At 36.5% G+C, this 12,558-nt stretch overlaps 1 long non-coding RNA gene across 1 annotated transcript; it reads right to left on the bottom strand.

Annotated features, from left to right (window-relative positions):
• Nucleotides 1-5,355: 5,355 nt before the first annotated feature.
• LOC128248583 (uncharacterized) lies at nt 5,356-11,683 on the bottom strand. The gene is made up of 2 exons (XR_008264761.1): nt 11,474-11,683; nt 5,356-6,199 (listed from the first exon to the last, which is right to left on the bottom strand). It is a non-coding gene; the product is annotated as an uncharacterized LOC128248583 (long non-coding RNA).
• Between the last annotated feature and the right edge of the window lie 875 nt (nt 11,684-12,558).

Here is a 12,558-nt window from a genome sequence, read left to right as displayed (position 1 = left end):
TAATAAGAGTGAAAAAACTACAGAAGGCTTCTGTTACATGGTTAAAGTATATATTTAAATTATTGTCAGAAAAATGTAAGAAAGATGTTATAAAAATGTTATAAAATCTTTTTGGTATATAAACATTGTATACCAAAAAGATTTTATAACATTTTTATAACATTTTTCTTACATTTTTCTGACATAATTTAAATATATACTTTAACCATGTAACACAAGCCTTCTGTAGTTTTTTCACTCTTATTATCTTTTATACATCCAACCACGTGCTTTCACATACCAACTTTCTCACACACATATATATATATATATATATACATAAAATTAAACAATAGGGTAAACATTGAATATTAATTAATATCAATATCAATATATACATATGGGCAAGATGAAGGGAAAAAATCGCCAACCGCCTCGTGTAGTTACATTTTTTAAACGACCGGAAGTAGATGGACAAAGAGAAAGTGCTTTCTGCGACAGGAGAGTTTGAAGAATGTTTATCTGTGTGTATGTGTGTGTAAGTGCGTGTGTGTGTTTGTGTGTATGTGTTTGTGTGTGTTTGTGCGTATGTGTTTGTGTGTGTTTGTGTGTATGTGTGTGGTGATATTCACTGTGTGTCTGTGATGTATTATCTGTTTAGATGTATTTGTGTTGTGTGAGTGGCCTGTGTACGTGTTGATGCTGTAGTGAGATATCTGCAGCTATAGTGACTGGTATGTGTACGAGTAGTTGTGTGTGTGTATATGTGTTTTTGCACTTGCGCATAGATGGGAATGTCAGTAGTGAATCAGGGTAGTTTGAAGGGTGTCTGAGAGGTAATCTGAAATAGTATTAAGGGTGTAATAACGGGTGGGAGTGGATGTGAATGTGTTGGCACGTGTACATAGATGGAGTGAGAATGTATTTATGTGTGTATAAACATGTGTATGGGTGCGTGTGTATGTCCCACTACCTGTGTGCCAGCTTGTCTCCCTCTCAGTATATGTGTGTGTGTGTTCATGTGTGCGTGTGAGGATCTGTGTATGTGCGTGTGAGCGAGTGATTTTTTTTTTTAAATGAAAAGCGGAATTAACAGAAAGAATTAAGCAGCAAAACTTATTCTTCGTTTATCATCTTGTCTTCAGCGCTAAAGTGCGCATCACTTTTTATATGATGATCAATGTCGTTTAAGTTACACATGTCGCTAGAAAACTTTACCTCTAGCATGCTTCTTCTTCTAAGACTATGGTTCTCAGTAAAAAATGCGCTCCAACTGTAGTCATTGGTCATGTTACCTTGAAAATTTGTAGTGTATCCTTACGTATAGGCAAAGAAAGACTCTTCTCAGGCTTATGTTTATAGCGTTTGTTTACGGAGTTCACAAAATTTATTAGAGTTAGAAGCATGGAAGTGTGAAGAAGAATAAAGAAAGAGGTACCGTAACTAAATAAAGACAGTGACATTCTCCCCTTCAGTGACTGGCGCTAAGGTGTGGTATATATCACAATGATGACATATGCTCCAGTGAACGCAACGATCAACTCGATCATGCCTGGTTTTATATTCTGTAGCAGGAAGGACAGAACAACTGGCAACAATGTAGTCGATCACCTTACGTTTGTCATTGTAGGGTCTACGCTTTGTGCATACCTCATTGCGTGAGACATTAAGCTCGATATTTCCAAGTAAAGAGTCTCTGATCTTGTGCCGTTAGGATAAATCTTTGTTTCGACTCTCAAACCAGCGTTTTGCAATAAACTGATGGCGTCTTCTCATATCTGGTTTGTTTCCCGCCTTGGTTTGTTTTACAGAATTTTGCCGCCTTAGTTTCGTGTGAAGATGGTATGACCTCATTATCATCATTATAACGAGAAAAGTAAAGTAAAGTTCTCGTCTGTATTTATATGCCTCTGTCGATACTGAGTGCAATTTTTTATCCTGTTTGTGTTGTCCTTCCAACTGTATCATCCAGTCGGTGTTACTCTCGACCAACATTTGGATTCCTATAGAAGTTTGTAGGATCCTGAAATGTGGATTTGGGGTGGTCCATCCTGTTCAGTATCAGCATTTTCCTGGTCTTTATATCCATACGCTGGTGTTCGTTCAGTTTCCAATTGGTAACGTTAAGGCTATACTGGACAACTGGAACCTCCGAGTATTTTGTAGCTGTAAATGTATGCAGGGATTTCTGCTGAGTATACATGATCATACTGACACGGCTATAATACTCTTTCCTGACCACCCTGAAATCCTTTCTCTTGGTTTACCCGAGAATACTTATAAAAGCCTTCTTGAACCAGGTCCATAATAGATGTATCATAACCATTTTGAGTGGTAGCTTTACCTGTCAGTTTACCACGGTAGAGTGTAGTTTTTACACACACTTCTATGCAGATGCATGTTTGTGAGTACGTGCATGTGTTGTGTGCGTGTATATAGATTAGAAAGAAAGCCTCTTGTTTTTCTTCTTTATTCCTTTTGTTAGATCGATAATTTCTGTATAGAATTGCATCAACAATTCTTTCTTGTTTTAGAAATAATAAATAATAATAAATCTAAGATTCAAGCAATGAGAAGTACTTTTCCAATAAAAAAAAAATACACAGGAAGAAATAAGAAACAAAACCGAAATTGCCGTTTAGATTTATCTTTCAAGGGAAATAACTCACAAATATATATTCACAAAATTGAGAGTTATCTCCTATTAATAAATCATCGCGTTGTTTGTGCAGATACTGAACAAAAAATAGTGTGCATACATTTTTGTTTATATTTATGGCAATTTCGTTTAAATTGCATATGTCACTATAAAAAACTTTTCTTCTATCATATCTCTTCTTACAATACATTGATTTTCTCATCAATACTGTTTATATAAGCTAAAAAATGCATGAATATTTATCTAATGATATAAGAGAAACAGCTAAACAGATGTGTTGGGCATCATAAAGAGGAACCGCATACTTTATACTGAACATAATTTATCAAAAACAATTGCAACGTGGAAGGTGTTTATAAGCCATTTCAAATAACACACAAAAACCGTTAGATTCACTTCAACATTTAAATTTAATTTGTCAAAATATGTTCGTCGCTTTGAGACCGCAACCTGCTCACTGACAGAATTTTTTGCTGCATACAGAGATGCAAAATTCTGTGCTGCATACAGAGATGCAGGACAGAATTTTGTCATTGAACAGGTCGCGGTCTCAAATCGACGAAAATATTTTGACAAATTAAATTTAAATGTTGAAGTGAATCTAACGATTTTTGTGTGTTATTTTAAATGGCTTATAAACACGTTCTACGCTGCAATTGTTTTCGTTCCAGCACACGATCTCAGATCAGATCACTTGCTATGCAAGTACATCTCCGTGATAATTTATCAAATCATAGATAAACGTGTAAGTATTTTCTTCGTGAAGTTTATGATTATGGTGATTCATGATAGGTAAATGTGTGTGTGTGTGTGTGTGTGAGAGAGAGAGAGAGACAGACAGAGAGAAAGATTGTGCGTGCGTGTTCGTGAGTGCGTGCGTATGTGTGCGTGCGTATATGCGTGTGTGTGTGTGCACGCCCGTATGTGCGTGCGTGCGTGCGTCCGTGCGTGTGTGTGTGTGTGTGTGTGCGTGTGTGCGTGAGTGCGTCTGTAGCTGTGTGTAGCGCTGTGTTATTTACCATATTCTTTGCTTCTTACTCTCTTCGTATATGTAATAATTCTCACGCATACCTTCCATTTTGTTTAACACCTCCTCTTCTAATTTTTTGCTATCATTTTATGATAGTTCTTACACTCAACTTCTGTTTCCTGATTGGATAAAAATGATCAAACTTTAAAAGTGTGTAACACTGTATAACTATCTTTCTGGAATAAATGATTCACAAACTCAGATTCACTATTAAAATGTTATATCAACATGCTAAAGTCGAAAATTTCAGAATCTAAGGTGGAAACATAACATGTTTCTCTGTCCACCTCTCTATTTATTTATCTCTTTCATTTTCTCTTGATACACATTCTCTCTCCATAAGAACATATATTTTACGGTGAGTGTTTGTGTGTATGCATGTGTGTAAGGAATTTCATTAGGACGATAGATTCACTTTAAAATGGGTATGTAAACGAGGATTTGTTTTAATAGCATAATTCTTTCTTAAAAATATGATTTTTCTCATACTCACACAAGGGTTCGCTTGATGCGAGGTGGGGTTAAAGATTTAAAACATTTCTTTTTTTTTACGTGCTTTCCATCTCTCTAAAAGTATATCGCTCACATTTAGTGTGTGAGTATTTCTTACTGTGTGTTTATGCATAGGATTTTAAAATGGTACGTAAAAGATTTATTTTTCTCAATAGTATACTTTTCTGCACACACACAGACACACACACACGCACAGACATGCACATACTCTCTCACACATGCATATAAACACACACGTACACACGCACAGATACACACACAGACACGCTTGATGGGGAGTAGGGCTTAAAGATATATATAATATATCTGTTTGTTGTTGTTGCTTTAAATTGCTGCAAGTGACCATTGCATCATCACTGCACAAAATGTGTTTATGGGGGTAAATGTTTGAAAAACTTCAATATATTTTAGATGGACAAAGAAATGATAAAGGTAAAAGGTGTTGGTGTGCTGTGCTAGAAACAACAACTAGAGCCATCTTAAAGAATCTTCTCAACTCAAAATTATTTTGAAATTATAATCAGAAAGAAATTGCAGATTTGGTCTATCTGAGTCTTGAAAATATGATTAACAAAAAAATTCGTAAAGCCGAAATTTTAGGATTTCTTTTATTGATTTTTTTTTTCGTTTCAATTCAGTATTGTTTTTAATTCATGTCTCATTTTCTCTTTCGGAATGAGGGAAGTGGTGATTGTAATGATGTTCTCGGATTTCCAGATTTTTGTAACCTTCAAAAAAAATAGGCAAAATATATTCAGTCAAATGTTCAGTGAAAATATGGTCAGATTCACCTGCTAGTTTATTAATTCATCTCAGCCTTCAAGTATTAATAAAATGGCAGGTGAATTCCACCATACTTACACTAAACTTTTTGACTCAATATATTTTTTCCTAATTCTTTTCTTTCTCTTTGTTTTTTCTTTCCTTCCTTCAACTACCTTTTGTGAAAGACTGAAGACTGATGACATCGTTTAATCTGGAAAGAAACGCAGTCATTCCGGTTTAATTTGGAATATTTTACCGTTTCCTATCTTTGAATTTCGTTTCATTTTATATTTTAAACTCGTCAAAGACACACGAAATGTCTAAACATTATTCATTCATTTCATCTTCGTTTTAAGAGTCAATCTCTATTACCAATAACAGTTGCGCTCTTTTGATTGTTTTATTATTATTATCATCATTATTATTATTATTATTATTATTATTATTATTATTATTATTATTATTATTATTATTGTGTAAGAGAGCAGTGCATGCCATCAAATTGACACTGGGGCACAAATGTACGAAGCCCCCTATAACTATTCTGATTAGAAATCTGATAAGTGTACATCTAGCACATGCACCATAACTATATGTGCACAACATGCTAATATCATATCAAGATGAACAGCACATCACCTAGCAGGTGGGCCCCAGTTAGAATTGTCTGCAGGTCGAGTAGCCCATCCCACTCAAAAGGTCCCTTGATGAGGCTTCTCTAATGATGAAAAGAACACAGCCATGCTTCCAGAGATGAATTATTCAAACCCCTAAGGATTCCTCTGAGACTATAGCTATGATGTCCAATACTCCTGCTCGTGAACAAAGATGTATATATGGCAAGTTATTATGAAAGATGCTTTGTTGGTTAAGGCGAAATAACTGACAAGAGAATCTGTGTTAGTAAGCAGAATATTTGTTGTAGATCATCTTTTATACCAAGACAAACCTTGTATTATTATTATTATTAATATTAGTAGTAGTAGTAGTAGTAGTAGTAGTAGTAGTAGTAGTAGTAGTAGTAGTAGTAGTAGTAGTAGTAGTAGTAGTAGTAGTAGTATATTTTCACACAGAGTACGTCAAACGTATTTAAGAACAAGCTGCGTAAGTTTTGCTAAAAATTCTTGTTTTCACACGACTGGTACATGTTTTTATGTAAAATGTTTCCGAACTTTTCTTTTTTTTTATTTATTTTATTCAAACCACTATGTATCTTGTGATTGATCCTTTTAAATGACAATTGTTTGCTTCACCTGCAAAAATAGAAAGAATTTTGGCTAGAGTTTAAAAAATATCATATACAAGATTACATCGTCTCGCTAAAAAATATCCAAAATGAAAAATCTTCCAACCATCAAACGTTTAACAGCTGAACACTTCCCTCCTCAATGAAAATAAGAATACGAAAGGTGCCATAGACCTGCATTTGTGGTTTTTTTAGGAGAGTGAAACATTCCTGGATGACAAAATGTCAAGGATGGAGAATTGCACTTTGATCGCGCTGAAGGTATTTCCCGATATAAAGACTGACCAGCTGGAGAAAATCAACCTGACTAGTTGAGCAGCCTGTAGAACAGATCAGAGTTCGAAGCCTTTACGGGAGTGAGTCTGGTGACGTTCTGCGTTCTACCCTCGTAACAAAAACAAAACAGGGTAAAGAAGAGCACTATCAGTGGCGTGACAGCCAATGCTATGATAAAAACAGTTAAGAGAAGGCCAGAAAAGCGTGACCAAAATAGCAACCGTGTATTGCGCAATGCAAGAAAAAGTCACACCACCAAAAATCTCTAGCAAGATTGTGTTGGTTGACAATATTACCAGAGATAGTGTCTCGATATAAATACTGGTTGGGAGACTAGACGGGCAATTACACCCGATATGCTTGATGCAGACGAATGCATGTCATTCAGGAGAGGGATTTAAGATCAACCAGTAAGGCTTAATGATAAAGCGGAGTTGCTTCCTGGAATCCAAGACAGTTTAAGTAATACACAGGGCCATGGTTATCTGAAATAGTATAGAAATAATGAAAAAATTAGTTACAGAAATTCTCAAATTTGAAGGAATCAGATGGTGTCCACGAAGATGCTGAGAGGGCTCGATGAAAGGCTGGTGCAACTGCTGGATGAATGCTCGCAGGATTAGTACTCAGCTTGATGACAAAGAAAAATATATTGTTGTGTGCCAACGATCCTGAGATGGCAACATTATATCCATCGTGTCTTCCGCTAATTTGGAAACGGTTATCAGGTACTTTGAGCGGTGCACCCTATAGATATTTAGAAAAATGCTGTTCACTAACTATTGAAGAGAAAGGGTGCCGAAAGAGGAATCACGGAACGAAAGATCAGCTGTTAATTGATTGAATAATTATCAGAAACGGCAGGCGAAGATACACAAATCTGAGCATAGCTTGGATTGGTTTTTATAAAGGCAAATGTTATGATACAACATTCTTTGATAACAAAACTATGGAAATGTATGGAGTAGCACAACACATGAAAATGGAACAGTAAGAAATTCTGGAGAACTGAATTGACAGCAGGGAATTTGGTATTAGATGTGAAGATTAGGAGATGAATCTCTCAGGGGAACAATGTATCCTCACTGATAATTGCGCTGGATATAATCGTCTTGAAGGAAACACTACAGAAGACAAAATTGGGATATGATTTGGGAAGTGGTAAAAGTAAACTTAACCATCAGGAAGTTGTTCACAATCAGTGAGATAGAACAGTTCAGTCTCGACCAGTTTCTGTGGATATTTTCGAATATGAACTCAAAATGTTCTCAAATGGTAGTGACATGAGGAAAACTTACCCGAACAGAGAGTATATATATGCCAAGTAGAGACGTGAAAGTAATCGAACTTGTTTGCGGATATAAATACCTGGGGATACTTGAGGCAGTGGAATTAGTCACGATTCGATAACAGAGCAGACAAAGAAAGAATAACAGCAGTGAATGAGACAAATATTGGATTCAAAGCTGAATGTCAGAGATATTATTTTGGCAATACGCGGTCAGATCAATAAGTATCCGGACTGTTGCCATAGTAACAAAGCTAAAGTTGTCATGGCGATACCAGACCAGAGGCCTACGCAAAGTTGCAGAAAGTGTATGAGCCGTACACAAGTGTACGAGTGTTTCACACGTTTCCAAAATGGCCGAAAAACTGTTGAGACTTGCAAGCAGCAGAAGTGAGAAAAACATGGCAAACGTGCGTGCAGGTGTGACAGAAAATCGCTGAATTACAATCCATGAGCTATAAGAGGATGTCCAGATTAGTTACGGTTCATTTCAGTCAATTATCACCAACGATTTGGGTATGAGACGCATGTCTGCAAGTTTGTGCCAAAACTGCTTTCAGCTGACTAAAAGCACACTCGGGTTTCAGTTGTACATGGTCTCCTTGATAGTGTTCAGAACGATGAAAACATTCTGAAAACATTGCGCAGGCCTCTGAGCAGGTATCGCCAAGCTTTTGGCAACATTTGATGCAGATTCTCTGCTCACCTTTCTCTCTCATGTTCAATACGACGATCACACGCTACACACAATCCTTCCAAGCACTGCTAGAAAGAGTGGAAGTGAGCCAGAACGTTTAAACTTGATACGCATGCACAGCAAAGTTCACGGTCAATCTGTACCAAGCGACTTCACTCTGTATACTGTAGCTTCGTTAACATCACAACAGCCCCAATACTTATTGATCAAACCAAGTAAACACGCCCGCACTCGCAACATTTCGGGATGGGGATGAAGTGGATACAGAATGAGCTAAAGCAGTTGGATCAGAAGACAAGAAAGCATTGAGTAAATCATGGAGTCAATCACACACCTGCAGATACTGAACATATATACACGAAGAGAGCAAATGGAGGAAGGGAAATTATAAGTGTGGAAGACTGCGAGCACACCAAACGCTATATCTTTAAAAATTACCTAGCCCAAACTATGGAAAACTTATTAGTATCATGCCATCAGAGCTTATTCAAAGTAGAGAAAAAGTAAAAACTCAAAACAAGAAGTACAAAAGGATATGAAGAAGCATTACACGATAAGGAATTACACAATTAATTTCATGTAACCACAACTGAAGTTGCTGGAAATCATAGATTGAACTCGCTGAAGAAAAGAGCGCTGAAAAAAGAGGCTGATAGTTCCATACTGGCAGCACAAAACCAAGCTTTGGTCACAAATTAGAGAGTCAACATTAGGAATGTGCAAGACTCTCCACTTTTGTACGTCTGTTATAGGGCGGACGAAGCCACTGCCCGTATCGTTAAAGAATACCCTAGATTTACTCCAAGCAACTATAAGTGGTGACATGATGTAGTGAGAATGCTACAATGGAAACTATGCAAAAAGTGGGGGTCTAGAGAGCACAAACCGCTGAGAGTGGAGTGGTAGACCTGTAAAATCCTGTGGGATTTCCAAGTCCAAACAGATCAGGTGCAAGAGCATAACAACCCTCACCTGGTTGTGGTGGACAAGGAGCAGCAATGTGTTATATAATTGATGTTGCGTGTCCTTTTGACCCACGAATAATCAAGAAGGAAGGTGAAAATAGAGACACATACCATCTTATATAGTACGAAATAGCCCGGCTATAAAAAAAATGAAAGGAATGAAGATAGTGCCAATTATTGTTGGGGTCGTTGGGGACGGTATCAGAAGGCATCACTAGAAATATAAAGGAAATCAGAATAGAGTGACCCACAAAGCTGTTACAAAGGTTTTGCTTCCTTGAGACGTCCAGAATAATCAAGGAAGTATTACCTAGTCGAAAAGAACAGATAGCATGGTACTGTAGGCTGCAGTACTGTAGGCTCCAATACTTCAGGAGTTCAAACAAAACCAGGGTTAAAAGGAATAATAATAATAATAATAATAATAATAATAATTCCTTTTTTGGAAACAAGCGCCGGGCATAAAATGAAAAGGGACAATATAAAATTAGGACTTAGCACAAAAACTCCTGTATACAATAAAAACAATTATCCCCAAAATTTGAATACTGAAATTCCTCCAAAGTGGGGATTTCTGCCCAGGGTTAACAAAGAAACTCACACCTCTTGGTCACCCTAGTCTCCAAGGACATTCAAGTTAAAATTTCTCACTTCCTCATCTCTTTTCACGTATAAATACCTTTTACGAATTGGCCAGTTCACATGGGCTATCCCCACTATATTCAACCATCAAAAAAAAAAAAATGGGGGAGAGCAGATCTCGCCTCTCTATCCTCATTTTTATCTTCAACTGGAATTTGCAAAAGATGATGAGTTCTGGTCAAAGAAAAGCCTGTTGGGCCATCCCATAAATAATGCCTCTCTTTATACTTAATGAATTTTTCAAAATTAAGATAAAGTTATTTTTTCAATCTAAAATATACTCTCCTTTATTTTCTACAATGCTCCTCCAAATCTGGTAGGCTTGACAGGCCCCCTCATCAAACATTCACTTCTCCGCGACGAAGAGTACTCCAACAGTATTGTTCTGACCTCTACAGAATACCTGATACCATTAACTAATCTGTTGAACGGAAGCACCGATTGTTGCAAGTGTTACTGAAAATCGTCAGTCATCTATATATGACTGGTCTTAAAATATTTAAAAGACGTGATTCTCTGCGATAAAATGTTATGACAGTTGTTTATAAATACTGTACAGCCATAGAAATGTGTATGAGGCTAGACAAATGTGGCAAACCTATTATACTAATAATCTGTTGTTATTATTTAAAGTATGTCATCGATATCAAGTACTTCAACCAAAACCAGTTTTACAAACTCTTTAGAGTTCAGGTAACTGGTAAAATAATTCTCAGATGAATGATAATGATACAAGTAAAAAAAAAAACGATGATAAAATCAGATAAGTTTAAATAAACAAGCTTTATCAAATATAGTGAATATAGGAACGCTGAGACAGAGAAAACAAGAACAGCTGAGGAAGGCCAGAAGCCATCTCACCTTCAAATGAATATGAAATGTGTAAACGATTTAGCGACTGTCAAATGACACGTGACACGCCCATTACGTCATCACTAAGGGCACCTACTTCATGATTATAATTGTATGGTTCGTTATACATGTGTAATATAACAGAAGAATTACCACCAATATGACAAAAAGCGAATATGGAATAATCGATCCTGCAAATAACGATTTAAGTCATCTAAGATTTAGAACAAGGTAAGAGAGGCATTATTGCATTATTATCTACATATGTGTGTGTATTTATGCGGATTTATGTGTTTATTTATATACATATGTATCTAGTATGCGTACGTGAGCATGTCTGTGTGTGAGAGAGTGCTGGTGTGTGTATTTATATATACACATTCATATTTAGAGACGGGGTGGGTAGCGCGTGAGGGAAATATGTGCGGGAATGCGTATGTATATTTGTGAAAGGACGTTGTATATATACGTACATCACTTTCAGGAAATTGTTGCCAATAATTCAATGGATCTGTTATAACGGTGTCGTTAATAAATGTCTAAATACGGGGTTGACCTTACCTAGCATCTTTTCGGGTTCGACTATACCTTTCATCCTTTCGGTGTCGACAAATTAAGTAATGGTGAAACACTGAGGTGTGGGCGTCTATGTAATCGACTTTCTCCCTTTTCCACCCATTCATGTCTTGTAGCAACAGTAGAAAGAAATATAGGTCAAACGACAGCGAGCGAAATGTATCATTACAACTGTGCCTATACTTGCATTTTGCACTTATCAACAGGTGAGCATTCAAGCGTTTTAACTTAGATACTTGTCAAAGCAATGTGTGTATGTGAGGGCGAGAGAGAGAGAGAGAGAGAGATAGTGAATGAGAGAGAGAGCATATCTGTATGTATTTGTTCGTAAGTACATATATAAATACATAGTTGTTAAGCAAATTATGGTAGAATAAATACCAGATATACTATAAATTGTTAGTGGTTTAAGAAGCCTTGCATTGTTGCAATCTAATTACTGAAACAGAAGTGACGACGTGACTGGTGGGCTGAGATCTGGTTCATAGCACTTATCAAACCATGTTTAAAAGATGGCAGGACAAATATTTCGAACTTGAAGTTACATTGTAACTTGAGTCGATTAAAATTACCCACATACATATACATTTGGTCGTTCTTTTTGTTAGCATTTATAAACTCTATGTCAAGATATTCAATTTGCAATTCTCAAATTTTGGATAGGTTTGATAACATTGTATTGACATATATTTTACTGATATATCCTATCTCTATATATATTCGTGTATATGTACATGTTAATAAATATGTGTGGTGTGTGTGCGTGAGTGAGAGTGCATTTGTGTGTGTATGTGTGTGTGTGTGTGTGTGTGTGTGTGTGTGTGTGTGTTTATGAATTACAAACACTTGTCGGCATTATAAGGTCAGACCAACAACAAAGTTATAATTTTGTCACGGGACTTTTTTTCATACGGGACTATTTGTGACGCACATGGAATAGATTTCTTTGAGGTGGGGTGCCTGAACTCGCTAGCCGATGAATTCGTAAGTGCCTTTCTTATCGTTGATTTTTGGTGTCGCATGGCCAAGAATTACCGTGAATTTTTTTAGAGACACTTTCAAATTTATCA

The sequence above is a fragment of the Octopus bimaculoides genome, chromosome 8 (assembly GCF_001194135.2).
Source record: "Octopus bimaculoides isolate UCB-OBI-ISO-001 chromosome 8, ASM119413v2, whole genome shotgun sequence".
Lineage (NCBI taxonomy): Eukaryota > Metazoa > Mollusca > Cephalopoda > Octopoda > Octopodidae > Octopus > Octopus bimaculoides.
This window is presented reverse-complemented; position numbering and strand designations above follow the sequence as displayed.